The sequence below is a fragment of the Rhipicephalus microplus genome, chromosome X (assembly GCF_043290135.1).
Source record: "Rhipicephalus microplus isolate Deutch F79 chromosome X, USDA_Rmic, whole genome shotgun sequence".
NCBI classification, from domain to species: domain Eukaryota; kingdom Metazoa; phylum Arthropoda; class Arachnida; order Ixodida; family Ixodidae; genus Rhipicephalus; species Rhipicephalus microplus.
In genome coordinates, this window is record NC_134710.1 from 488,395,045 (window position 1) to 488,422,511 (window position 27,467).

General features: G+C 43.2%; 1 long non-coding RNA gene across 1 annotated transcript; it reads right to left on the bottom strand.

The window, feature by feature from the left end:
• Nucleotides 1–22,392: 22,392 nt before the first annotated feature.
• LOC142775049 (uncharacterized) lies at nt 22,393–27,210 on the bottom strand. Its single transcript, XR_012886655.1, has 3 exons — nt 25,818–27,210; nt 23,232–23,313; nt 22,393–22,692 (listed from the first exon to the last, which is right to left on the bottom strand). It is a non-coding gene; the product is annotated as an uncharacterized LOC142775049 (long non-coding RNA).
• Nucleotides 27,211–27,467: the final 257 nt, after the last annotated feature.

The following is a 27,467-nucleotide window of genomic DNA, read 5'->3' on the forward strand; positions in this document are numbered from 1 at the left end:
AATGATTTCTCTATTATACCATGGGTGTCTTGGGTTCCGTTTAATATACTTTTGAGGCACGTACTTTGATTGGCATTCACGCACAATGTCACAAAACTTAAGGAGCAGCGTATCTACATTGCAAAATTCACTGCAATATACAAATTCATCATAAGATGAAGCTAAAGTGTCCAATACGGAAGTATCATCAGCGTTAGAAAAGTTCAAAACAGTTTTTATCTCAGGTCTTTGAGGTGGACACACTAAGTTCAAGGCAACTTCGACAGCTTTATGGTCAGATAACCCATCGATGACTTCGCATTTTACACCGTGCGATAAGAGTTGCTGGTTTACAAATACAAGGTCCAATATTGCGTCCTTGCGTGTTTCGGTATCTACAACTTGAGTTAACCCAAAAGAAACCGCCAGATCGATCAGGGAAGCGCAAAGTGTCCTGTCACGCCCTGTTGGGATAAGTAAGTTCCAGTTAACGTGTGGGAGATTGAAATCTCCAGCCAAAAGTAACCTACAATCGTACAACTTGTTACTGACAAGGTAATCATTAATAGCAGGGACAATATCATCGGAGTTAGGAGGACGGTAGAGGACACCAATAACTATTACGATACCTTTAATGTATATTTTGCACCAAATGGTTTCTGTACCCGGAAGGTCAGGTAATAAAGAAAATTCAAGATTAGATTTAATTAAAACTGCCACACCGCCTCCACGTCCGGCACGCCTGTCTTTCCGAAGAAGCGCATAACCAGCAGGCGAAATTTCGCTGTCAATAACAGTATCATTTAGCCAGGTCTCAGTAAGGCAGACAATTGATGGGCTGTGGCATTCCACTAAACAGTTCAGAGCTTCAATTTTGTTTAGTATACTCCTCGCATTTAAGTTGAGGACAATTATATTCCGATCACAACGTCAATCAGCCTTCGCGAAAACAGAAGCGGATGAAGCTGAGTTTATACCAAGCGCTTGCGCAGAAGCCGATTTCGCAGAGTCGGACCCCGCTGAAAGCGAGTGCGTAGAAACCTTGATAATGGCTTTTTTATCAGTGTCCCACGTGTAACGAACACCGTCAATTGTGAGGGTGTCGTGTTTAAGCTTCACTTTCCTAGCATTCTTGCGCATATTTTGCGAATTCTGCCACAGCATTTTACGTGCCAGTCGAACCCGAGCAGAGTAGTCCTCATTTATATAAACTTTAGTTCCTTTAAGTTTTCGGGCGTTGCTCATGATGGCAATCTTTGACCTGAAGTCCATCAGTTTAATGATTACCGGCCGAGGTTTATCTCTTCTTACTGCTCCAAGCCTGTGGCAACGCTCTATGTCGTCACAATTTACACCGAGTTTAACTGATAGCAGATCCAATACAGACTCAAGCAAATGGTTAGTCGTCTCGGATGGTGTCTCATGCAAACCATGAATTATCAGGTTGTTTTTACGGAGTCTGTTTTCTAGCTCATCGTTCTGACGGTCAAGCTTACCAACTAGTTTTTGAAGCGTACCAACGGTCTGCTCCAGTTCACTTACACGTGGTATGATGTTTGACACAGACGCCGCCATTGCCTCAACATTCATTAGACGATTTCCAAACGATGCAACTGTTTCAGATAGGCTAGTTAATTCCTGGCTGATACGGGCTTGTCCAGACAGTAGTTGCGACAACATTTCATCAACTTTGGGACCGGGATTGGTCTCTATGTCGCCACAAAGTAACAGTAATGATACTCTTAAGCAATGCACCAGATGTGTCACAACGGCAGTAAAGTTCAGAGGGTCCGGTAGCAGCAGCAAACAGCGGTTATCACTTCTGCAGCATTTGTAATTGTATGTTACCTGCAAGATGAAACAGACGTGCTTGAAACGGCAGTTCGCCATGCCGCCACCGGACCCACTGAAGTGATGGTTCCACATTGCCGCTCTTATATCCTTGGGCATCCTCGCTGCCAGCGCCGCCACTGTACCATGCCGTGAACAGTACAGATGGTTGATCGAAATCACGTCAACAGGCGAAAAATCCTGCACACGATCAGCAGCAGCAGATTCCCGCCCCGTCGAAGATTGCACATGGCCGTCAGTACGATCGCCGCTGAATCGTGGTAGGAGCCTGCGCAGTGTGTCGCTTGAAGGGCCATTCATCAGAACATCCGGACAGCCGGCGATAACGGCAATCTGCAAGATGAAACAGACGTGCTTGAAACGGCAGTTCGCCATGCCGCCACCGGACCCACTGACCATGAGGCCCATGTGGCGTCTGCGCATGATGCCTTGGCCTGTACACTTGTGAATTGAAGCTAAGAGCTGAAAAGGCGGCCTTTGCGGTGCAGTGATGTTCACGGTTTTCGGCTGCTGATGGAAAAGCCGTGGCTTCTATCTGGTGTACTGTGTGATGTCACAGCACGGTAAAAGACATAGGATGGTCGGAATTTTCGCCACCCGCCGCTGCGGCATACCTCTCATAATCGTATCACGGCTTAGACACGTCAAACTCCGCATACTATTATTAAAGGCAGCCCGCGCATCGAGTGGCGTCTGCGCATGGCATTTAAGAGATAACCACAACTTCTTTAACGGGACACTGACACGAAATTTTTCTGTTATCGTTTTTTTTTGTCAAATGATAGGCCAAGTTCCCCAACAGATGTACCAGTAAGCATGAGTGCGCCCTGAAAAATTTACTACAGCGTGCTTTCAAGATATATACTTCCAGTTCCTACTGTACCTTGACGTCACGGATGGATGGATGGATGGATATGGCTGTACCCTTTAGATCGGGCGGTGGCTAGTGCCACCAAGCCGTAATACCTAATGAACCAAAAAACTATATTTCTTTCTTTCCTTAAAAAGTGAGTTTGAGGATTCGTACTTTGCAGTGAAGAGTTTAATTTTCACTCGTGCCTTGACTTTAGCCACCAATCAGATAACCTTCTTCTAGTTAATTCTACCCGCTTAAAGTTTATTTTGCCCTCCCGGTCCCTAAACCCCAGTGCTTTGAAAAACTCTGCGCCATCATCCTGAACTATAGGGTGAAGCCCTTTACAGAACATTATCAAGTGTTCGGCAGTTTCTTCTTCCTCTCCACACGCACTGCATACTGTGTCTACCCCTTCGTATTTGGCCCGATATGTCTTGGTTCGCAGTACTCCCGTCCTGGCCTCAAACAGTAGAGAACTACCCGGAGTATTATCATAGATCCTTTCCTTGGCAGTTTCCTGCTTAAAACTTCAATAGATCTTTAGTGCGGACTTCTTAATCATGCCAATTCTCCACATGTCAGTCTCCGTTTCCTTCACTTTCTTCTTAACCGATAGTTCTTTTTGGTTTGGCCACCTGCTGTTTTCTAAGTATTTACCAGTCAACTTCCTCGTTCGCTTCCTCCATTTTGTATCCACATTCTTTATGTACAAGTAGCTGAAAACCTTCCTAGCCCAACGCTCTTCCCCCATTTCTCTCAATCGGTTCTCAAATTTTATCTTGCTGCTAGCTTCCCTGCCCTCAAATGATGTCCATCCCATGTCACCTTGTACTCCCTGATTTGGTGTATTCCCGTGAGCTCCTAAAGCAAGCCTGCCTATTCCACGTTGCTTAATTTCTAATCTTGCTTGAACTTCTGATCTCATGCACAAGACCGCATTGCCGAACGTCAGCCCAGGAACCATGACCCCTTTCCATATTCCTCTCACAACATCATACCTATTGTAATTCCACAGTGCCCTATTTTTCATGACTGCTGCATTCCTGCTACCTTTAGTCGTCACGTATATTTCGTGTTCCCTCAGATACTCGGTCCCATTGCTTATCCATAGGCCCAGATATTGGTAATAATCTGTTATCTCTAGCGTGACCTCCTATATTCTAAGCTCACTACCTTCGTTGTCATTGAAAATCATGACTGCTGATTTTTCCTTACTGAATCTAAAATCTAAGCTATCTCCCTCATTACCGCAGATGTCCATCAATCTCTGCAAATCTTCCTTGTTGTTGGCCATTAGCACTATATCATCTGCGTACATTAATGCTGGTAGTGCCTGATCAATAAGTTTTCCTTGTTTGACTAAAGAGAGGTTGAAGCCGAGGCCACTTCCCTCTAATTTTGCCTGTAATCTTTGTAGGTACATCATGAATAATAAGGGTGACAGGGGGCACCCCAGCCTAAGCCCCCGTTTTACCTCTGCAGGCTTGGATACCTGTTTTCCCCCCTTTGTAACTACCTTGTTACCTTTATAGATACCCTTTAAAAGATTAGTGACTACATGTTACACGCCTAGTGTGTCCAGTATTCCCCAAAATTCCTCTTGAACCACGCTATCGTACGCTCCCTTGATATACAAAAATGCTAGCCACAGGGGCCTGCGTTCCTTTTCTGCTATTTCGAAGCACTGCGTCAGTGAGAACAGATTGTCTTCCAACCTCCTGTGTTTTCGAAACCCATTCTGCAGTTCCCCCAGCACCCCCTCATCCTCTATCCACGCCTGCAGTCTTTCCTTTATAATCTGCATCGCCAGCCTGTAGACCACTGATGTCACTGTTATAGGACGGTAGTTGTTTATGTCAGCTTTGTCCCTCTTTCCTTTATAGATCATGCTCATCCTGCTAAGTTTCCATTTATCTGGAACTTCACCATCGATTATTATTGTGCTCACTGCCTTTCTCAAAGCACGCTTAGACTTCGGACCTAATGGCTTTATCAGCCTAATTAGAATGCCATCTGGGCCTGTTGATGTACTACTAGAAACCCTTTTCTCAGCCCTTTCCCACTCTTGTTGTGAAAATGGAGCCATTGCACCACTTGATTCGTCCTTGTCTATTATGGTGCATAAAGTACTTTTTTTTCAAATTTTTCTGTCACCCTTGTTCTTATATATTCCATAGCTTCGTCCCCTTCTAGCCTAGCACCTTGGGCTGTAGTTATAAAACTCTGCTCTAGGCTCGTCTCATTTCTTAGGGAGTTTAGATGGTTCCAAAATTTCGCAGCTGCCTTTCTATCTTTTTTATGTACTTCTGCCAGCCACTGAGCTCCCTTCCTTCTAATCTTTTCATTGATCAGAAGGGATGCATCCCTTCTACAGCTTAGAAAGGTTGCCCATTTTCTTTCAACATCATCTGTCGGTTCACCCCGCTGCTTAGCATGTCTGTGTTCCCTAGAGGCTTCCTGACGCTTTGCTATGGCTCTCTTAACTTCCTCATCCCACCAACTTTTGGGTTTGTGTCTTCTTTTCTGGGGTGACTTGTCACGCGTCTTAGCAAGCTCTAGCTCAAAGAGTCTAATTAGATTCGTGTATGTCCACACTGCCTTATTATCCTTCGTGATTACTTTCTCAATTTGTTTAGTGGCTATTTCAATTTGCCTTTCTGGATAAAAATTTTCCTGTAGTTGCTCATCTTGTCTCCTTCCCACTTTCACTGCTCTTCCAAAACTTAGCTTTATACGTTTGTGATCGCTACCCAGATTTCTGAAGCCACCTTCATCTATGTGCATTCCCCTGAGCTTATCATACATCCTATGTGACATCAGTGCATAATCTATCGTCGACTGAAGCCTTCCTACCTCCCATGTTATTTGCCCTTCACACTTCTCGGTAGTTGTTGCAAATGATCAAATCAAGCCTTTCACACATATCCATGATCATTTTGCCTGTCGGGTCGGTATACCCATCTAAATCTTCTATGTGCGCATTCATATCTCCTAGTATAATTATCTCGCACTCTCTTCCTAACTCCTGAATGTCCTTTGATATACACTCTACCATTATCTGGTTTTCCTCTCTGGCCTTTGCTCCCGTCCACAAGTACACGAAACCAAGGAGTGTCATTTGACCTGCCACTTTCCCTTTTAGCCATAAATGTTCCTTGCATTCCTGCTTGACCCTTTGCCAGTCTGTACTTTTATGAATGAATGCCCCAATACCACCCCCCTTTCTGCTGCCTTCTGTTCTATTACAATATTCCCACGCGTAGTCCGGATTATTTGGCGGTTGTTCCATGTCTTTGAGATGTGTTTCTACAAAACCGTATACCATCGGCCTCTCTTCCCTTAGCTGTTCTTCTATCTCTTCCCACTTCAGCCTGTTCCTACCACCCTGCATGTTAATATACCCTATGTCTGGATTGGCTCGGCGCTCGTGGCTACGTCTGTTTATGCCCCGGACTCTACCTATCTTAGATATTGGTGCCACTTTGGAATCGTATCTGTCCATACCACCTGTCGAAGAGTCTCCCTGGTTGTTTTCCTTGTTACTAGCTATCCTGCACCCCGAAGGGCTCGCTTGCCCCCCAAAAAAGCTACTGCGTGTCCTGCAAGTCGCCAACCCACCTCATGGCCTAGCCGCCCATCGAAGTGAGTTCTGTCTCATTGAAAACCCCCCCACCTATGCACCTCTCTGTTTATTTCCACCACTTCAAAGCCTTTCTCTCGACTCATCCGCCATATATCTTCATTTGCGTTGACCACCGCTCTTTGCAGGTTGCTATCACGCACCGGTACCTCCGGTATCGTGCATATCACTACCTGTACCTTAGGAGAAGTGGCGCGCATGTCATCGACGCCTTTCGCCAGTGTGGCTGCTAGTCCTGCTGCATCTTCATTTAGGACATCGTTTAAACCAACTGAAATTATCACGAGGTTTCGTCTATCAGCTGTCGTTTTGAGCTTTGCGCTCGCTTGCCTCATGACTGCTTCCAGCTTGCGTCCTGGGAACGCCCCTACTGCATCCCTCTTGTCACCTCTTACCCTCTCTTTGATGGCTTCTGTGCATCGATTTAAATTCGAGTCCCCGGCGATTATCACATGCTGTGACTTTTCAGCTTGAGCGTTCTGCACCATGGGGCTACTTGCACCTGTGACGCCGGCTGCTTTGTTCCCTCCCTGCCCTACCACTACCTCGCTGAAGCTGAGCCTTGCGACAGTTGAACCGGCTAAACCTGTTTTTTCCAAACTTGCTTGCTTTTCCTTCTCCACCGTTCTGGTTGCCGGTTCCCTACTGTTCTCTCGGTAGGTCGCTTCTTTGTTCAGCTTCGCTAACGCTTCCTCGGCGGACTTCAGTCTTTCTCCCATTGCTTTCGTTTTCTCTTGCTCTGTCGCCAACGCAGTTTCGAGCTCGGCGATTCTCATCAGCAGTTCACTCTGGGCAACCATCATTTTCTCCATTTTTTCCTCGACCTCACATTGCCTACACTTCGCGTCAGCCTCTTCTCCATCCGCTTCTACGCTTGGGTCCACTTTCAAACCCACTCCACATCCTGAACATTTTACAGTCTTTTTAAACATGCCTTTCTGACACCAATTGTCCCTATACTCGATAATTACTAAACTCGAGCCCTGCGCTACGAGGGGAAAAAAAAGGAAGTCTAAGCTCTACTACAAATATTTGCGTGTTCAATGTACGCGCACCTCCCCCACGGAGTGGCAACAGAAAAAAAAACAAAAAAATTCAAACACACACACCCGCACTAACTAATAAATACCTGGTGACTGACCCCCGAAAAAGCCGTACCATAAAATAGGTGCTACGAAGATTTCAACCGCTGCCTTATAATTATAAAGACAAGCTCAAAACATGCAAAAACACTTATCTGCGCAGTCGATCAGGAGCGCTCAAAAAACACGTCCATCCACCTTGACAGCCCGAACTGAACTCTCTCGACATGGTATGAGCAGTGCCACCAGGCGGTATTATATTCATGTGCGAGTTTTCGTAACGTATCGTCGTTCGTGCATTGGTTCCATATATCTTGTCACTTATTTGATCGCGTACTTTTTTCTTCTGCGCGCCGCACACGTGAAAAGTGTCGCGACAGCGGGGCACAACGTTGGGATGGCATTACTTTTAAGGCGCAGGTCCTTCGTCGGCAATTCGAAGCCGTTGAGCAACAGCACGTTGCGCGTGTTCGCATCCCGAGTGAACTCCAGCGAACAGAGTAAACTCTGCTTGGTTGGCGTCTAGTCTCCCCCTCGGCTGCTGCGCATGACGTTGACCCACGCTTGTCCCAGTGCCAGGTCAGACAGGAATCGGTAGAAGTTGCACCTGTGGAGCGCAAAACGCTGGGGCTATGACAACAAATTCTAAATCAACTGATTCATTTACCCGCTAATAAGCGTATGTCTTATAATTCGCGTGCACGTACGCTATTGCTGACTCCGCTAGCTCGCATCACAGTTACGCTAGATGAGTGTGTCCGTACGACGTGAGCGAACCATCGAAAATACAATGCGTATGCTGATTTTTTTTTGGGTGTTTACGCCATCGCAACCAGCCAGACTTCTGCGTGAGGATTTAGTACTGTAGCCTGACACCACGTAAGGGTGGATTTCCGGTACGTGTGCCGTGAAAAAATTGGCTTTAATATCAAATTAATACATTTGATCAGCATCTGCTGAGCGTCCCATTTTCTCCGAGCCGTCTCCGTATACAGGAGATATGTATAGTAAGCTAAACTCGCCTCCGAAAAAGGGTGTGAGTACCCATTACTAAGTGGACGTTACTGTGGATGACAGCCGGGCTTACTACAAGGGGAAAAACCAATCAATAGCCAGGAAAACAGTTGCGGCGTTAATATACACACCCACATAGAAGCGCCAGCGTGCTGGTCTTTTAAATGAGTAGAACTAATGACAACAGACAAGATCAACAGTGGTCTTTTAAGGGACCGTCGTATGTCATCGACTCGTGGGCTTCAGCATCCTAATCTCAGGTACTGTAGAATGTTTTCAAACTGAGCTGACACTCACATGAAGGTCTGTTTTTTTTTTATTCTAACCACATACGTCTTGCGAAAAAAAGAAAGTAGAATGGTCACTACTTCAAATTATTTTTTTGCATTATATCTGCATGGAATGCGGCCATGACGACAATCAAAGCAGGCCTGGTGGCCACGCCACCAGTCTTGCTTTTTTTTTCTCTTTATCTCTTGCGTTGAACAAAAACAAACGAAGTAATAAGTTTCTTGCTCTTGCATGGCAATCCAGACTCATACAAAGAACACCACATGATCAGCTTTCATCCATCAAACTGATGGTCAGGTGGCAAGATCTCAACAAGGAACTTCAAAGTGCTGAATAGTAACATGAAGCAAACCACCTAATCAATCTAGATTATGCCGAAACATGCTTTAACGCAATGATTACCACTCTCTAAATAATTGCTCAATCAAGAGCATCACCAACTAGAAAAACAAACTGTTCTTGCTTCCACATGCAGTGTTGTAACATAACAGCACCAAACTGTGAGGGTTACATACGCTACATTCCTAAATATAATATGAAAACTAAATTTTCTTTGAATAAAATTGGAACTGTTGCAATTCACATGTTGGCCAGAGACCGCAAACAATACGAGAAGACACCACTGTGAAACACATTGTTTAATTCAATTTCATTCCTGCAATTTATAAACGTAGGAAAGTCATCTTGATAGTTTAGAGGGTTAAGAATGAACGCCCTAAGAAGCCGATGTCATGAGATGCCTTATAAACTGCAAAAGTACGCAAAGCATGTTGCCAAAGGTTGAGGGTTGGTATATAGCTCGGCGACATCTCGTGCAGCACAACCATCCTACTAATTCCCATAGGGTCAGTTCTCCCGCTACCTGTAGATGTGCATGCTCAGCATGTTTCAATGAATGGTGATGTTTTAATATGGTTTAATGTTAAAGTGTATTTTATGTATAGTGGTCCGAATTGTCATCGTCGGATTTTTTTTCTCTTGAACTACCAAACTAGCAGCACTATGGTGGGCGTATAAAATTGTTGGGTTGATACAATAGGTGTTTCCTGCCCCTTTCTTCTAATGTCACGAAATAGAAAAATATGAAAAAACTTTTAGCAGCCCAAGATGGCAGCGCCCATTTCATGTGATATAGTCTATAGACTACTATGGTTGGCAATAGCATGTCAGAACTCATGTGCTTATATAAGGCAGCATCAAGGCTATACGCCATGCTTTATCCCCTCCCCGGCTCCTTTCCTTTCTCCGTAAGCTAGCATCACTCCTCACCCTCACATTTTCCCCCACTCCCTAGCTTTACTATACTCTGCATGATGGCTATGTAATAGTAGTAGCAACCTGGCAAGGTTCCATCTACGGTCATGAAGAAAAGGTGAAGCTTTGGAATTTTCCTTGAGAAAAAAACAACTAAAGTATGCCGGCGTCTGAACCCTGTGTACTACGACCGAATGTGCAATGTAAGTTTCGCGCAAATGGTGTGCTTTTTATAAGTATGACGCCATTCCCAACGGGTCTAGCATGTTCTGTACTTCAGGGCGTGGACTTCTATTCTCATTCACGAGAAGGAGGCATCGTGTTTCCCGGCAATTTTGGTGTCGTTTCACTTGATCAACCACAATGAAGCATGAAAGTCCGAAGCTATAATTACGCTTGATTTTTTTCTGTCTAGTGTCTATAGCACATAGTCGCACCTGTCGAAGTGAGACAATGTTCAACGATTGCGCCTTTCTGCACAATATTTTACTGTTGTCATCATGCGGAACACCGTCTTAGTGAGTGCCGAGATGTTCCTGATTTCAGATTCGCGTGTAAAACAGCCCCGAATGAACCGGTGGCATTCCCGAGGTTCTTTATCTTTCCTTCATGGCAGTGAAGTTAACCGAGTTGTGATCGCCACGTGAGCTCAGTATACATACATGGACCTCGGGAACGTGTACGCACTTGAAAGATGCGCGCAGAAGCCCAAGCAAAAATGTTTAACGAGAGGAAAGCCTCTGTCGGGGTAGCGTGATGCACGAGGCGCCAAACACCGATAACGGTGCTTTATGCGAACGCTCTGCACAGTCTCTTCGCATGACCATGGCTACTTGGACACCAGCGACTTCCGGAGATTATCAGCGCCGCGGGTCGTACATGTCTACGACGAACCCATATGGGCTTCGATCGGCTTTCAATGGCTCAGCCGGCTTGTGTTTTATGGCCGCTGTCACGGGGGGCTCTCGATAGCTGTCTTTAGACGCACTTAGCAAACTTAAAATCACTCTTACGCCAGCCATCTGACCATACCTGCCGCAAATCTGCTACAAATTAATACGCCAGCTATAGTAGGCGAAAGAATACGACAAGGGTCCCTCTAAATGAGAAAAAGAATTCAGGCTTTTTGTCTGCTTCGTGCATAGGGGATGCTCTACACAGCACGCAGTAGCCTCAAAGCAAGTTGCGAGCAAAAAAACTAATAGTTAAAATAATCAGTGCACCAGAAAAACATTTTTGATGCCTATTGGCAGGAAAAGCCGTTTGGATTATGTGGTTGTCAAATATGCAGTGCTTATAAGGCCATAGATGCCTCAAACGTTGAAATTGACTGTTGGTTGTGTCAACACGAGTGTTGAAAAAAATTATCAGGTGATGAAATCATCAGAACGTCACAGATTGTCAAGATTAGTAACGTCTTTGTGACGTCACAATGAGGACACAATTTAACTTGGTGACATCATCACAATATGTTAGGTGTGGGCGATGTGAAACTACGTTACGGGAAAAAGCATTAGGAGATGGAGATCAGCAAATCTACGGGATGAAGACGACTTTCACCTTCGAGTCGGCTTGGTGAAATGCATAAAAGACCCTGCGAGGTTAAGCGCATGAGTGCATATGTGTGCCCCAGACGTGATCGATTTATTAAAGGCATCCTCACTATTGTGACCACACTTAACGAGCGTCCCTACACATTTAGTAAACATTAGCAAAGCTCAACGTAGGGAACACTTGATTTTGTGCTGGTGTCACAAGATAATGTCTGCTGGGAACTACAAAACAGGGTTGACGATCGCAGTTACTTTGTGCCAAGTTGGCTATTACGATGCCCTAAATAAACTTTTGGTACTTACTTACTTACGGGTACTTATCTACGGTGCATAAAGCTGGAGGATTATAAATAGAGTTCAACTTGAGTTGAGGACGACGCAGCGAGCAATAGAAAGTAAAATGACAGGTGTATAAGGGACAAGAAGAAAGCACAGTGTATCAGGGAACAAGCGGGAGTTAGGGACGTCATAGCCGAAATCAAGAAGAAGAAATGGTCATGGGCAGGACACGTAGCACAAAGGCAAGATAGCCGCTAGTCATTAAGGATCACAGACTGGATTCCAAGAGAAGGCATGCGAGCGAAGTGGAGACAGAAAACCACATTGATAGCTCAATAATCCTTCTGTCTTGTTGGCTGGTATGTTCTGAAATTACCCCGTCTTTGGGAAGGGCTTTATCTATCTTTCATAAACTATACATAGGGTTGAGGAGTTTCCCAAATTTTTCATCTATTTGCAAGTTGCCCGTGACATATAAACCAAGCAAGCTGCAAAAAAAAAAAAAGAAACGTGTCTCTTATTTTGAGTTCTTCCTTGTTTTAAATAATATTGATGGTTGATAAATGAAGCAGCATATGGCTGCCTTCAGTTTCTGGTGTCGCTTGGTTCCTTATTTGCTCCATTGAGTAGCAACACTATCAAAATCGTGTGGCCCCAGACTTCAATGAACACTACAATGCATAGGAATATAGAGGAAGAGGAGTCGTTGCCCCGCCGCGGTGGTCTATAGTGGCTAAGGTACTCGGCTGCTGACCCGCAGGTCGTGGGATCGAATCCCTGCTGTGGCGGCTGCATTTCCGATGAAGGCGGAAATGTTGTAGGCCTGTGTGCTCAAATTTGGGTACACTTTAAAGAACCCCAGGTGGTCGAAATTTCTGGAGTCCTCCACTACGGCGTCTCTCATAATGATATGGTGGTTTTGGGACGTTCAACCCCTCATATCAATCAATCAAATCTAGGAAGAGGAGTCGTTGTGGTGTGCCATATGTTACAGTTATGCATAATTAAGTAACGCAATTCTTGGGCTTAGTGTCTCATTACCATAACAAAATTACGAGGAACATCGTAGTGTAGGGCACCTCGAATTTCGACCACCAATAGTTCTTCAGAGGGCACCCAAATTTAAAGGGGCCTGGTGAAGCTTTTTAATCTTCATTCTGCGGCACTGGAGTTCGTGTTCTGCGGAATATTGCGATGAATTCAAAAAGAATGATCTAGATTGGTCCACGGTAAAGCAATTGATCAGCTTACAAACTTATAATTTCCCGCAGACGAAGAGAAAAAAAAATGTTCTGCTTCGCATCTTGCTCTCCCAGTGACATCGAAGGCCCCTTAATTCCAATCCCCACACGCCTTTTACAAGGACATACCGGAGGACTTGCCTGACGGTGGCCGTTGTGTAGCGCCTTTAGAGTTTTCACATTTTCACACCATTTCACAAACTGTTTTCGTATATTTATATGAAAAAACGAAATTAATTTGCATTGGAAGAATTACTTGGAGATATTTTATCGCTTTTCAAGCCTGAAATGTGTGAGCTTTCTGGGACCACATGAATACTATAAGTGTGACTTGTCTAGTCGAACCAATCAAAAGGCACGGCTAATATCGTCCTTACCACGTAATAAAGCGTCACTTCCTATAACAAAAAGGGTAGCAGTGTTTTGATCTACTTCGAAAACAATGCAGTTTCTCCATTGAAATAAAATTATAACAGCTTTTTTTTTTTGGCGTTGCCACTGGCTCAACAATAGTGGTGCATTCTACAGTTCGAGAATAAGCGCTGAAAAGTAGACACTTACTTTGTGTTGAAAGACCCCTTGAGTGAACAATCCGCAGCGAAAATAGTGACTTTCGTCTCCATCGAAAATCCGACCGCCAGGATTCGATCCCGGCTGCTTTATTTTTCGTGGTCTTTCTTGGTGTAACCACAGAAATTAATAGATACTGTCGGAAACGAAGGGAACATTAGGTTTTCAAGCTTTGATGCTCCACAAGGGGTTCAGAGATAGCGTGAGCTGATTAATTTATTGAGCTTTATTTCTTAGTAGATGCTCTAATTCTTTGAGCATATAAAATGCCCGGCAACCTTGAGTTCTAACTGCTGTTTACACTACATCTAACAAAATTCAATTTTGTCAAGTTCCCGATCTATCAAAGAAGTATAGATATGAGGCATCATCGGTTCAAGAGGGAAACTATCAAGATGCATAATAAGACATTAGGGAAAAAAAAGTGTGTCAGGAAATTATGGATAACATTATCTGAAAAAGAAATTTTATATCTCTGGCTAACTTGGGACAACTATTATGATTATGCCAAGCGCGGCTTCACACGATGATGATTATCGATCCAGTTACCAGTTACATTTCTATCCTCTTTTTTGGTTTAATTCTATTTTGTTTGCGGTGAGGTGTTCCTATGTATGTGTTTATATGCCTTTTTAACCAGAATAAATTGCATCTAACAGTCAATCATTTGCGTGGTGTGTTGCTCATTCCTTGCTTCGTCTACGCTCTTACTACGCTGTTTCTAGGTTCTAAATGCTCGGTGAACTAGCTAACAAGTTTACTTTGGTAGGCTTTATAAAAAATTTATAAAGAGGTATATAAAAGCACTTACGTATCTTATTCATAATCGTCTTTCGTAAAAAAATCCCGCAAACGTCATAATTCACTGAACTTTACGTACGCGCTAAGCAAGCGAAAATAAAAAGCTTCTGTAGGCAAATTTTTATTAACAAAAGCATGATGATCTAAAATTTCAAAAATTAAGCAAGTGCTGAAAGAATGCGTAAAACGGGTCATTCAGAGGCAATTTATTTTCTTGTCTCGTTTTCACAGTTTCGTGAAATTAAATGGCCCTCATGTGCTAAAAAAACTTCCTGCGCAATATATTTTTGAGAAACTACTTAATAGCTATTGTTTACAATTTTCTGCGATTATTTATAAAAAAATATACTTGTAGATTCAAGATCCTGCTGCCCAAATATAGGCCCATCTCTCTTTGTGAGAAAGCGCCATCAGAAAGAGGATATCATCACCATAATCATCATTAAAATCGTATTGTATCAGTGCCTTCTCTTCGTACTCGGTTTAACATTCTAACCGTGCGTACATTTATAAAGAACTATGCATCGGCATTGAGGATATCGCAATATATTTTTCTTGAACATCCGATGGAATTTTTCGGCCATCAGTGGCCAAGATTACGGTTTCCCCAAGTAATTTTCGCACAGACACAATTTTAAATACCAGAAGTGCAGCTCCGTGAGATAGTAATCATAAGCACATATGTACAAACCAGTCGAATAGAATTTGATGACATATTTCCAAAGCTTTGCAAATATTTACCCAGTAGATACTTAATTGCATTTTGAAGCACCATTTATCTAGATAAGAAATGGCTGCAGTGATAGCAACTGACGCTTCAGTTTGTGAAGAAAAGGCTGGGGTGGAAATTGCATCAATATATTTAGATTGGTCTTTTTCACTTCCATTACCTGACTTTATACCTATTTATCATGCGGAATTACTTGCCATTATATTAGCTCTCTGGAAATGATCCCTATCACTATCAGAAGCCGTCATTCTGACAGACGGGCTATCCGTCTGTCCCCCTCTAACTGCATCAAAATTTTCAAATTCTTTAGAAATATTTCATTCCCTCATTCCAAGACATATACGTATTATTCGCTTGGTATGGGTACCTGGACACAAAGGTATTCCCCTAAATGAACAAGCAGATGCACTCACACTTTTATCATGTAATGGTCCGATAATGTCTGTTTTGCCGACGTTGGCGTTTGTAACTGCGGCACGTTTTAAAAAAATTGCCGTATCGGACAACTTCGCAAAGTCTGCGTTGTCAGTTTCTTTGTTCCCTCACCTCAATATTGTTGGAAGAATCGATTGTGTCCCTCCAAAAGGACAGAAATCGCTGTTACCAAAACACGATGTCGAATCCCCCACTGAATTTTTACCTACACAGGTCCAGTCTGATAGAGTCACCTTTATGCCTCCATTGCAACAAGTGTGAATCTCTTGATCATTTTTGCTAACGTACAGATTATTCACCAATCAGAGGAAAAGACTTCTAGACAAACCGCTTCAAAGGTTGTGATTAAATTTATCCCTTCCGGTTCTTCTTTCCTTTGGGAATATTGTGCTGGGTTTGAGGCACAGGAGTGTTTGCGAAGCCGTTTGCGATTTCCTTCGAGAGACGAGAAGAATAGAATGCTAATTTCATCGTTCAAAAATATATCAAACTCAAGCATATTCATTAAAAACATTTGAAATCATGAACTCTTCCTTTTAGCCAGACAGCGATAGCTTCATAGCCGATCCACCATGGTGAGTTGCACCAGGATAAAAAAGGGATAAACAAACAAACAGTGCCACTAGACTTCTCCCCTTCAGCGTAGCACAGTGAAGAAGGTGAAGACCTGGCAGCCTCATACCTCTCGTGCCACCGTGACGTTATGGTCTCTTGTCCCGTCTCAGCGTAAGTACCTGATATTAGTATGGGTCCCAGGTCACTGTGAGTTGCCATTAAATAAAATGGTCGACGCCTTAGCGTGCCCATCGCTAGATCATCCCATAGTCGAGGTTCTCCCGGTGGTAAATTACTTCACCGCAACTAGGTTTAGAAGATTAAATATTCACACAGATAGGATGGAAGCAGTAACCTTTTGGACGAAATATAATCACCTAAAATATCCAAGGAAATCACATTGCAGCTATTCTCGACATTCAAAGTGACGGTCACTAGAATTCGCTGTCGTGACGCACCATTAATCTTCTAATGGCACAGGGCTGGTCTGACGATATCACCACTCTGCCAATTCTGCGGAGAACTCGAAAATATCACACATTACGTTTTGTCATGTTCAAGATGCGCTCGCGTTAGAACTCGACTTCTAATTACTCCTTTTGAAAAGTTAGGCTTGACCTTATCGTAGAAAAATGTTTTAAGCTTAAGTGCCCTAGGCTTGGGATATTGCCATGGCCTTTGATGCCGTGTGTAATTTCATTATAACTACTCAACTACTACTATTTTAATCTGGTATTTAAAATTATTCGTCATTTCGTTAAGTTAACATCTAAGTTTTCAAAATTGTTTACATCAGGTTATTATGACAGTCTGGAATACGAGCTCAAAATCATACTACTTGAAGTAAAATTGAATACGTTACGTATTATTGCCATTCAATCTCTTTATTTTTGGCTTTCAGTTTCATAGCTTACTTGAAACAACATTCAACAGTCTTAACGTTGCATTCTTGGCCAATCCACTGAAGTGGTTTCGAGCCATTTAGATAGGGAAACAAACAAACAAACATTTAAGAAGGCTTGCGACAAGAAAAAGAATGTCGTGAAGCTTGGTTCTGGTGGATTGGCTAAAAATGTATATGTATAGTAGCGCTTCTTCTTTACGCTTTTTGCGGTTTTTACTGCAAAGCTTTGAACCCTTCAGCTAACGCCAATGTCTAAAAACTCCCCTGGCAGGGGATTTTCCGCTTGGTCAGCATCTCTCTCATTCAATGACCTACTTTTATATTTTTTCTCACGTAGTGGAGTCGCAAGTATCCCGGTGGTCTTGATTCTTGCCAGCGGAGGCTCTATTCGTCTGAACAACCCTCAGCCCATCCAGGAGACCCTACATGCTGCCACTCCGTTATACGAGACGATAACGGATGTTAGACAGTTCAGACGAAAAGGTATTGCGTTCAGGTCCCCAGACCAGGCCTGTGTTGCTGATTTACTCAGATTCACTACATTCGCAAAAACTCCGGTGAGTGCATTTATTCCTGCTCACCTCGCCTGCACCAAGGAAATCGTAAGAAGTGTCAATGCAAGTCTACCTCCGCAACAAACACTAGAGAGGTTATCAAAACCTGGCGTCAATGCAGTCTACCGCTGTATAGTAGAGTGGTTTACAAGACCCGGGTGCCTACTGAGTAAGTCAGTGCTACTTTTGCGGGTACAACATACCCTTCAGAGATTACGATATGGCTACTGGTATTTAAAGTGGATCAACTAGCACCGCGTCCACTTCAGTGTCAAAATTGCTGGCGGTTTGGTCACAGTGCAGGCGGCTGTAAATCAGCCCCACGCTGCAGCAAATGTGGGGAATACCATGCCCAGAAACATTGCACCTCTCAAGATGATCGATGATGCCTGTGTGCATGGTGGGGATCACGCCGCTGATTATTCCAACTGCTCAACTCGTGCCCAAGAAATACAGATTCTGGAAATACTGCCAAAGGCCATGTTCTAAGAAAGAAGTGACAATCACTGTAAAAGAAAGGGCATTTTGATATGCAGGAGTTGCTGCTAAACATATTGTCATCCCAGATCAATCTCTTACTGCAATCATTGAATCATTGAAGCAGCTGTGCAAAAGGCAGTATCAAAGGCAATCATCCAGCTCTTAGCAAACTTGGGAGAGAGTATTTCACAGGCTATTTAGGAAAAAAATGAATTAAGTTATTTATTCTGTTGGTCATGGTGCGGCAACATTCTTGAATCCGTCACCAACACAGTGCATTATTGAGGAAAGACGTCAGATGCGCATCCTTGAGTGTGAAATTGCGTCAACGAGCTCATTCTCTACCTCTGTCTTTGAAAACAGCCCATCCACGATATAAAATTGACAGACGCATAACATACTGCTAGGGCTCAAAAGAGAACAATTTCGCCTGCTAGCGAAGACTTACTCTCACTTCCTCAATCTATATCAAAGAAAAGTCAGCCAAATACAATTCTAAAGGAAAGTATACTAGAGAACGCAAGTTCGTCTGCTGCAATCTCTTTACTGTAGGGTCGTTGAAAGTACTTCAGTGGAACTGCCGTTACATTTTCGCCGCTTCCGTAGACTTATTTTGTCTAGTATCAGTTCAATGCAGATATAATAGTACTACTAAAAATTTGGTTAACTATGGAAGAAAGTTGTTCATTTAAAAGTTACAGGTGCTTTTGATTGGACCGATCTACCAGAGGCGGAGATCTAATCACATTTATTTCGCGTAAAATAAGTCATGAGGAAAAAATAACTTTTTAATTTATGGATCCAGACTGTGAAATTTTAACCGTAGAGCTAGTCTCTTTGAGATGTTTTTCTGATATATATTATAAACACTTACTTTCCTAACGATGTTCAGCGTGTTAGCCATCTTGACAGGGCCCTAAATATTTGTGGGCGTGATACACTGATTTCTGGGGACTTTAATGCACATCATAATTTTTGGTTTTCAAGGACAGATTCCTGTGGTAACCAGCTGTGGAACTGGCCATTAGACAAAAAGTTCCCTTGCAAAAGCTTTGGCGCCTATACATTTGTCCAACCTGCTCTACAATTGATCTCACAATCTCCAGCAGTAGTGTCTCTGTATCTTCGTGGTTGACCATTAATAGTGCCACTAATACTGACCATGTTCTTTTATTATATGCTATTGTTCGTCCAGTGACATTCACTGCTGAAAAAACTAACACTTTTATAAATTACATCAGATACAAGAATTACTTGTTGTGAACTATTTCTTCTCTATCTCATGCTTCTGATGAACTAAAATCAAAGCAAATTTGTGATGTTTCAGACACTTCTAGAAAAAAGTCAGAATTTTGTGTTTAATCAAAGAAACGTCATTCGTTCAACACTTGGTGGAATGCGGATTTTTCACGAGATTATGATAGAAGGAAAGCAGCCTTAAAAAGCTTACTACATAACCGATGGCCGAAAAATTGCAGCAACTATAAATTCTACCAAACTATATTCAAACGCACAGGAACTAAAGCAAAAAAAGCGTACTACACTAAACATTATGATTTTCTATCAATTTGTTCGTAGTAGAAAAATCCTACCTAGTCCAAACATACATTCATCAGCTTTAACGGACGAAGAAATCAAACAAATGCTAAACAGTATAGCGAATGCTCTAGAAAACAGATGCTCATCTGATTGATATGTAGAGTTTAACGTTCCAAAACCACCATATTATTATGAGAGTCGCCGTAGTGAAGAGCTGCGGAAATTTCAACCACCTGGGGTTCTTTAACGTGCGCCCAAATCTGAACACACGGGCCTAGAGCATTTCCGCCTCCATCGGAAATGCAGCCGCCACAGCCGGGATTCGATCCCGCGACTTGCGAGTAAGCAGCCGAATACCTTAGCCATTACGCCACCACGGCGGGGCAACAGATGCTCATCTCTTCTATCACCTTACGTTAAATATAAAACACAGAGTGATGATTTCAGTAAGGTATCAATGGCTGAGCAGGCTAGGGTCATGCAAAGACTTCCAAATTTTTCTCCATGCGGTGACGGAATCACTTCAAAAATGTTATAAATCCTTTTCAATGAGGCTCCTTATATTTTATTAACCATAAGTAACCATTTTACAAAATGCTCACTGATTTTTTCTAGTCTGAAAACTGCTAAAATAATTCCTGTTCTTGAAAACAACTGTGCATACACCCTGGGCAAGATTAGACCAATCGCTCTAACTTCAAAATTGGTTAAATTAGTTGAAAGAATTTTTTATGCTCGTCTCATTAAATTAGTAAAAGACGAAAAATTGTGAGCTCCTTCCAAATTGGTTCTGGACCTGGATTTTCTATTTGACATGCCCATGTGGGCTTGGAGGGCCGAAATAAACTAGCACGCCGTCACAGACAAGTAGCCGCTCTGGTATCATTGGACATCTCAAAAGCCTACGATAGTGGAGAAAATAAAATATTATTGAATCAATTAAAATATCATCGCATTCCCAACTACATGGTGAGGTGGTTTAGTGAATGTTTAAGTGGAAGGGTGTTTTATTGCTCACTAAAAGGTCATTCCTCAAATATACATTCACAGTCACGAGGAGTTCCACAGAGAGTAGTTCCTTCACCTCTTCTTTTTAATATATTACTAAGCACCATTCACAGCCATGATTGAGTATACGCATATGTATATGTAGACGGCATAGCCTTTTTCGCTTCAGATACGAATAAACATTTTTTATGATATACTCGCTTACAATCGTATATATGTGTGCCATTAAAAAATGCTTAAAGGCTATTCCTTTATGTGTTAATGTAAAAAAAGCGCAATGATTGCTTTCTCTTTCGATTACCCAGTATTACCAAATGAACTTGCAACCTGCGGAATATATCACAAGTTGACTCAGTAAAATACCTGGGAGTTTTTTATGATAGCGAGCTCCTTTGTCACTCACACATTGAATACATAGCCAATAAAAGAGTACGGGCGCTAGGAGTCCTACGGAGGTTAATCAACAGTTGATCGGAGATGCGGAGATTCATAACTATAATATACAAAATTAACGTACGCCCCGTTCTGGAATTTGAATGTGTTTTATATTTGGGTGCTTCAGCTTATCAATAGCGTCCTCTGGTACTCCTCGAAAAAAAGGCCCTAAGGTCATGTTTTGGATTACTGAAATTCGTTGTCAATAATGTGAAGTATTTAGCGGCAAGTTTGCTTTCTCTTTTGTGCAGATTTAGAATCGTAACGGTACAAACATTGCTGAAGTTTTAGGAGTGGCCTATAAAACTAAATTTTATTTTTATGCGCCAGCCAGCGCTCCTTTTTTATCTTATTGGCCTCGGTATCAGACTGCACAGGTGGGATACGTACAATTGCAATCAATCGTTGATTGTATAAACACCGACTGATTGCTTGCCAAACACTGAAGAATTAAGTCCAATATAACGAATATTCCTAGTCTGAGCAACATGGCTGTATGCGCAGCGGGCAAAGGATGCCTACATATGCCCTGGCAATTTTCACTCCACCATGAACTGGGGTGTGGTATATTGGCTAGTGTACGCGACTGGTGATCTAATGGCCCCGAGCTCGAATCCTGTGTATATGTCGGGGATTTTTCTATAGTTAATTTCTGAGTTTACTTCTTGTCTATTGATTGTATACGGCGTCAAATGCATTCGGAAAACTCCTACTTCTCCCTTATATAACCACAAAGTGTAATAAATTTATTTTTTCGAGAAGGAGCAACTGATGGGACTAACTGTTCGTACCTACACAGTCACTTCCTTCCACGAAGGGGGACCTTTTACTCCGAGACATTTCCTACCTCAAAACTACTGAGGACTAAACAGTTCGTCCCCTGACAGTTACTCCCGAAAGAACGAATCGTTCGTCCTTTGCAGAGTAATGGTAGTGTCAATGCAGTTACCCCCAAAAGGACGAACCACAGACCCGTTTTCGCCCTTTGCGGCTTAGATTGCACTACTCCCCGAAAAGGAGGAACTGCGGGGGGACTAGCCGTTACTCTCCTTTAAGTTCCTCCCATCGGGGGATGAACAGGTAATTGCTCCAGTTTCTCCCCGAGAACCAACTGTTGCTCCCACCAATTGCTCCCCAAAGAACAACGGTTAGTCTAGACCATTACACTCGCATGTTCGCAGTTACTTTCTGAAGACCAACCGCACACGCTTCGAGTTACTCCTTGTGGGAATGAATATTTGTCTCGAGTATGCTTGTCAGACGCTGAACACATGGCCAGAGGTTCTTGGCAGAGCACTGCTTGGGTGCTCTGCCAAATACAAACACTTAACGTAGACAAAATTGAAAGAAAAAGTACTTCTTTGTTTTGTTTTTCTTTTCAGGTGGCGTGTGAGCATACGTAAAAGTACACTTCGCCACATCACTGCCAACACCAACCGAGCTGTATAATACGTCACTGGTGTTCTCTGCATCCCGTGGGAAAAAAAATGTCGAATTCCCAGCACAGGGCAGTCTGTGTCATCATGGTGGAAAGAATGTCAACTTTTCCAATTTCGAATGACACAGGTTACGCATGACTGTTGTTTCCATCAAGTTAGCGCAGTGGAATGTCACCACAGGTAGATGTGAAACACCTTATTTCTGCAAGAAGAAAAAGAACTGTGAGGTTTTACATGCCACAACCAATGAAACGATGAAAAACAATGAATCACACACAGTGCAGCAGCGTTTACATTACAGAAAGTCTACTGTGAATGAACTGTGAAAGAAAATGGTGGCTTCGGCCAAACGTTACTTGGCAAGCCATCAATGCTGATGTGGTGGACGCTCTTCACATGATGTCTGTTGCCAAGTTAACGAGGTTTTTGGCTGAAAGCGGGCGTTACCTAAACCAGACAATATATTTGCAGCAGTTGGAGCTACTGTTAGGTTAAGTTTCCTTGTTTCCTATGCAGAGCTGACTGACATTTCCATAAGCCTAATCATCAATGTGCATTCTAAGCGACATCATGAGTGTGACGAACAACACGTACCGCCTGCTCATGTTAAAATAGATATTTAGCTCGTGCACATTCTCGCTGCTGATTCTACATTATTCACTGGCACACCCATGTACAGTGTATACCCCCAAAGAAGTGATACTTCGATATACGTAACACGTGCAAAAAATTTGCACTTACCAAAATTCACTATCCTTCCGTATTTTAGCATCATCGGGGACATCATTATCGGCGGTATAACCAAATAATATGTGACATAGACCTGAAAAAATAATAAAGGACATGCATCAAATATTGTTTAATTTGGCAGTAGTCAAGTCTGGTTAAGAACAGCCAAGTGAGAATCAGCGTAGTTATGTACACTTGGCAAATATCAAACAACATTATTGAGGATACTAAAGCATGAATTTTCTTCGATTGGTACCGACTTCAAAATGTGAATTAAATTGCCTAGCAAAGTTGCACAGTGCATACAAATTCCTTGGTGCGGAATAATAACTACTGCGCCATTATGCGCATACAGTATTTATGATTGTCTCTCACGATGTTCAATTTTGCGTAGGTTTTGCATCACTAAAGAAAAGTGAAAGACTTCAATCATTTTTCTTCACATTGTTCTGTCCATATGCAAGTCCGCGTGAGATGGTGCTCTTATAATACTACGTGCAGCGTGAATGTGAAGCAAGTGACGCAGGCGCGTGCAGAATTTTTTTGTAGGCGTGGAAGGGGGTGCTCCTCTGAGTTGGAGACTGGGCACGCAAAATGTAGTGAACTGTCAATTTGGGCTCTCCATGCCCTGCTCAAAAAAATTGTAGATGTGAGGGGGGGGGGGGGGGGGCACGGGCCCCGTGTACCACCTCCTGGCTACTCCACTGAAGTGGTGTGATCTGTTGACTTCATCATCATCATCAGCCTGACTACGTCCACTGCAGGACAAAGGCCTCTCCCATGTTCCACCAGTTAACCCGGTCCTGTGCTTGCTGCTGCCAATTTATACCCGCAAACTTCCTAATCTCATCTGCCCACCTAACCTTCTGTCTCCCCCTAACCCGCTTCCCTTCCCTGGGAATCCAGTCAGTTACCCTTAATGACCAGCGGTTATCCTGTCTACGCGCTACATGCCCTGCCCATGTCCATTTCTTCTTCTTGATTTCAGCTATGATATCCTTAACCCCCGTTTGTTCCCTAATCCACTCTGCTCTCTTCTTGTCTCTTAAGGTTACACCTACCATTTTTCTTTCCATTGCTCGCTGCGTCGTCCTCAATTTAAGCTGAACCCTCTTTGTAAGTCTCCAGGTTTCTGCTCCGTAGCTAAGTACCGGCAAGATACAGCTGTTATATACCTTCTCTGTTGATTTAATGGTCTACAAACATCAGAGCTCTAGAAAAGTATGGCCCAAGTCCTCAACACCCAGCAGTTAACGTTACATAAAGCCAATGAGGGACAAATACCAGTTTCAAGGCAGGTACAAACCTGACCCAATGTTATTGTTTTGAAATAGGTATTATTGCGGAAAGGACCATTTAACAGCTAAAGTACCCTGGCCCTGCAGTGCAGGCAGACGTAGCAAGTTGGAATGACGGCAGTAACAATAAGGTTAATTTAGTCCAATACAGCTAGAAATAGACGCGGTAAATTAGCAAGAGCAGATCATTTCTCTTTTAAAAGCGGAACAGCACTCAACAATCGCTTTCGAAAAAAAAAATTGGCCCGTATCTTCATGTTAATCTGCAAATGTCATTGAAAGACGATAATTTTGCGTCTGGAGAGATTGAACAACACGTTTACTTATGTTCTGCGCAGGAAAATTGGTGAATGGTAAACTGGAGGCGCTGCGTTAGAGTGCCTCAAGCGTGCAGCGGAGGCGAACGAACGCACCAAGTCACGTCATCCGTGAAACATGAGCGCTATCTGGCTGTTATCTTGGAAAACGAAACGCCCGGCTATGAGACGGACGTGCGCGCCCTTCTCAAAGGTGATTGATTCATTGATATGTGGGATTTAACGTCCCAAAACCACCATATGATTATGAAAGAAGCCGTAGTGAAGGGCTCCGGAAATTTCGACCACCTGGGGTTCTTGAACGTGCACCCAAATCTGAGCACACGGGCCTACAACATTTCCGCCTCCATCGGAAATGCAGCCGCCGCAGCCGGGATTCGAACCCGCGACCTGCGGGTCAGCAGCCGAGTACCTTAGCCACTAGACCACCGCGGCGGAGCCTTTTCAAAGGTGATAAGGTGTAGAACGCAAAGCGACGGGTAGGTGCCACCCCCATGTCGTTTTAGCAAAGCGTTGGAAAAACTTTCCTTTTCGCGCAAGCGTTGCATGGTTGGCGCCGCGTGATAAACACTACGGTCTTCAGAATAAGTTACGTATTCCTTTTCGAGTAAAAGACACACATACAGAATATATACGTGTTGTTGTAGTGGCTCAGTTATGCGCGATAATTGCTTGTGGGTGCTGAGTATGGGGTCGGCCGTTTAAGGCAACCGCTGATGCCTGGTACCGTTAAGGGTGGACGAACAGACAAATTAACAGGCAAACAGACCAAAATTTTTGCATCGAAGGTCCTCAAGAAAGACTATCGTCTTTGAAAAAAAAAACAATTAGCCAGCTGTACGAGCACTCAACACACTTCACATGCTGTAAACAAGCAAAAACTTGGAAGCTGAAAACGCTTCTAGCAATGTTAGACTGTAATTACCTGCACTGCAAGAGCGGTAAATACAGTTCGAAATGTGACGAAGTTCGTCACCACTTACCTGCAAGCTGATGCATGTGCAGTCTTTTGTCCGACGAGCCAACAGGTTTGCAGACAGCTGAAGACGCGGTTACGTCGTGTTTGTTCCATCCAGCAGCTAAATCCACAAAAAAGGGCATACACACTTGAAGGATCAGTTTACACAAAGCTCCATCACGAATAAGTAGAAACGCAAATCTTAAAAAGCACGCACATGAGCAACATTGCACATCAGCTTGCCCGTCCATGTGCTCGCACACCACAACCATATCATTATAAGTGGTGCGAACGTGAACTTATAGTTGCAACGAAAAAATGCTGATGGGTGGCCGCACGGGCGTCAGCGTATTGCGTTTTGTGTGTTTTCTTATTACACTCGTAAAAATCTAGGTATACTACAACTAATATTTTTATTCAAGCACAAATTGAGAATAAATGTTTCACAAAGTACCAGTACATGGTAAATATTAAATAATAATCACTTAGCGTGGTACATCGCTTGCTGTGCTAGCGCCACATCTGTCGTGTGGGCGTGGTTTTGCCATTCCACCCTGAAACGTTCACGTTGAAGTGCACTACGAAATCTTGCAGCTGCGAAACACACGTCTGGGCTTGCTTTTTGTTTTTGTCGCTTTTCTCTTCGGTTTTTCTCTTCGAAAGGCGTGTATTTTGGCGTATGATTTGCTTTGGCACCACTCCTTAGCAGACGAATGGCGCGTGTAGGCTTTCTTTGTTTCGTTTTGCGCTTGTTACGCGCGTTGCGGCGGCTGTATTAGCAGAACTTCTGTGTTCAGCCAGCGCTGCTTTTATTACCTGCGAATGCTAAAATAAATCACTGTGTTGGTTTGGTGCAAATTGACGCACGAAAAAAAAACGGCCTCTGAATATCAATGTGGGCGGCATGCATATTTGTCTGCGGTGTCCTTCAGGGGAGTAACCATTGCGTGAGGAGAGCATTTACTGCAATTCCGCCTTTCGGTTCCCCCTTACAAACTTAAGACTGATACAATTGCTCCCCCTTTTCAAACATGACGGCCATCTTGTTTCACTTGGTTTTATCGGGGAGTAACCGTTGGTCTTCCCGATAAAAAACAGCCGTTGCTCCTATTTTTGCCATTTTTAGCTTAAAGTGCACCAGCTTCAACGACATCTCTAAATCCAATGAAATAACTTTCTAGCACTTCTTGCTCCCTACGATCAATGCTCGACAACCCTAATAGCTCATCGTGTGTCAGGGACTTGTTGATAGCCTCTGCATGCAACAAAAATCCAACTTATGTTGCTCAACTTAATTAACTTGAACAATGCCATCAAAATCAACTCGAAGAATCTCAGCAACTACAGCAGCTACTTCAACAAGGACAACGACATATCCAAATGGAATCACAAGCTCAGCTGCAAAGCTTAAACACAATTGTCAGAATAAATATCAACTACACAAATTACAAGTTCAACATCTGAGACACCTTTTTGCACTGAGGAATGTTTCCAAAGAGCCAGTAAACAGCCCTGAGGTCCAACAATTTTTAAAAAGAGATATATGTGCAGTTTTGTTTTTTGCGAACATGCTGCCACAAGAATTTTCCGAATACATGCTATATTAAAGAAGTTACAGAGGTTAGAACATGGGTCTAAGCTGGTTTTAAGTTTCCGCGCGGCCTTACCCCCCTTC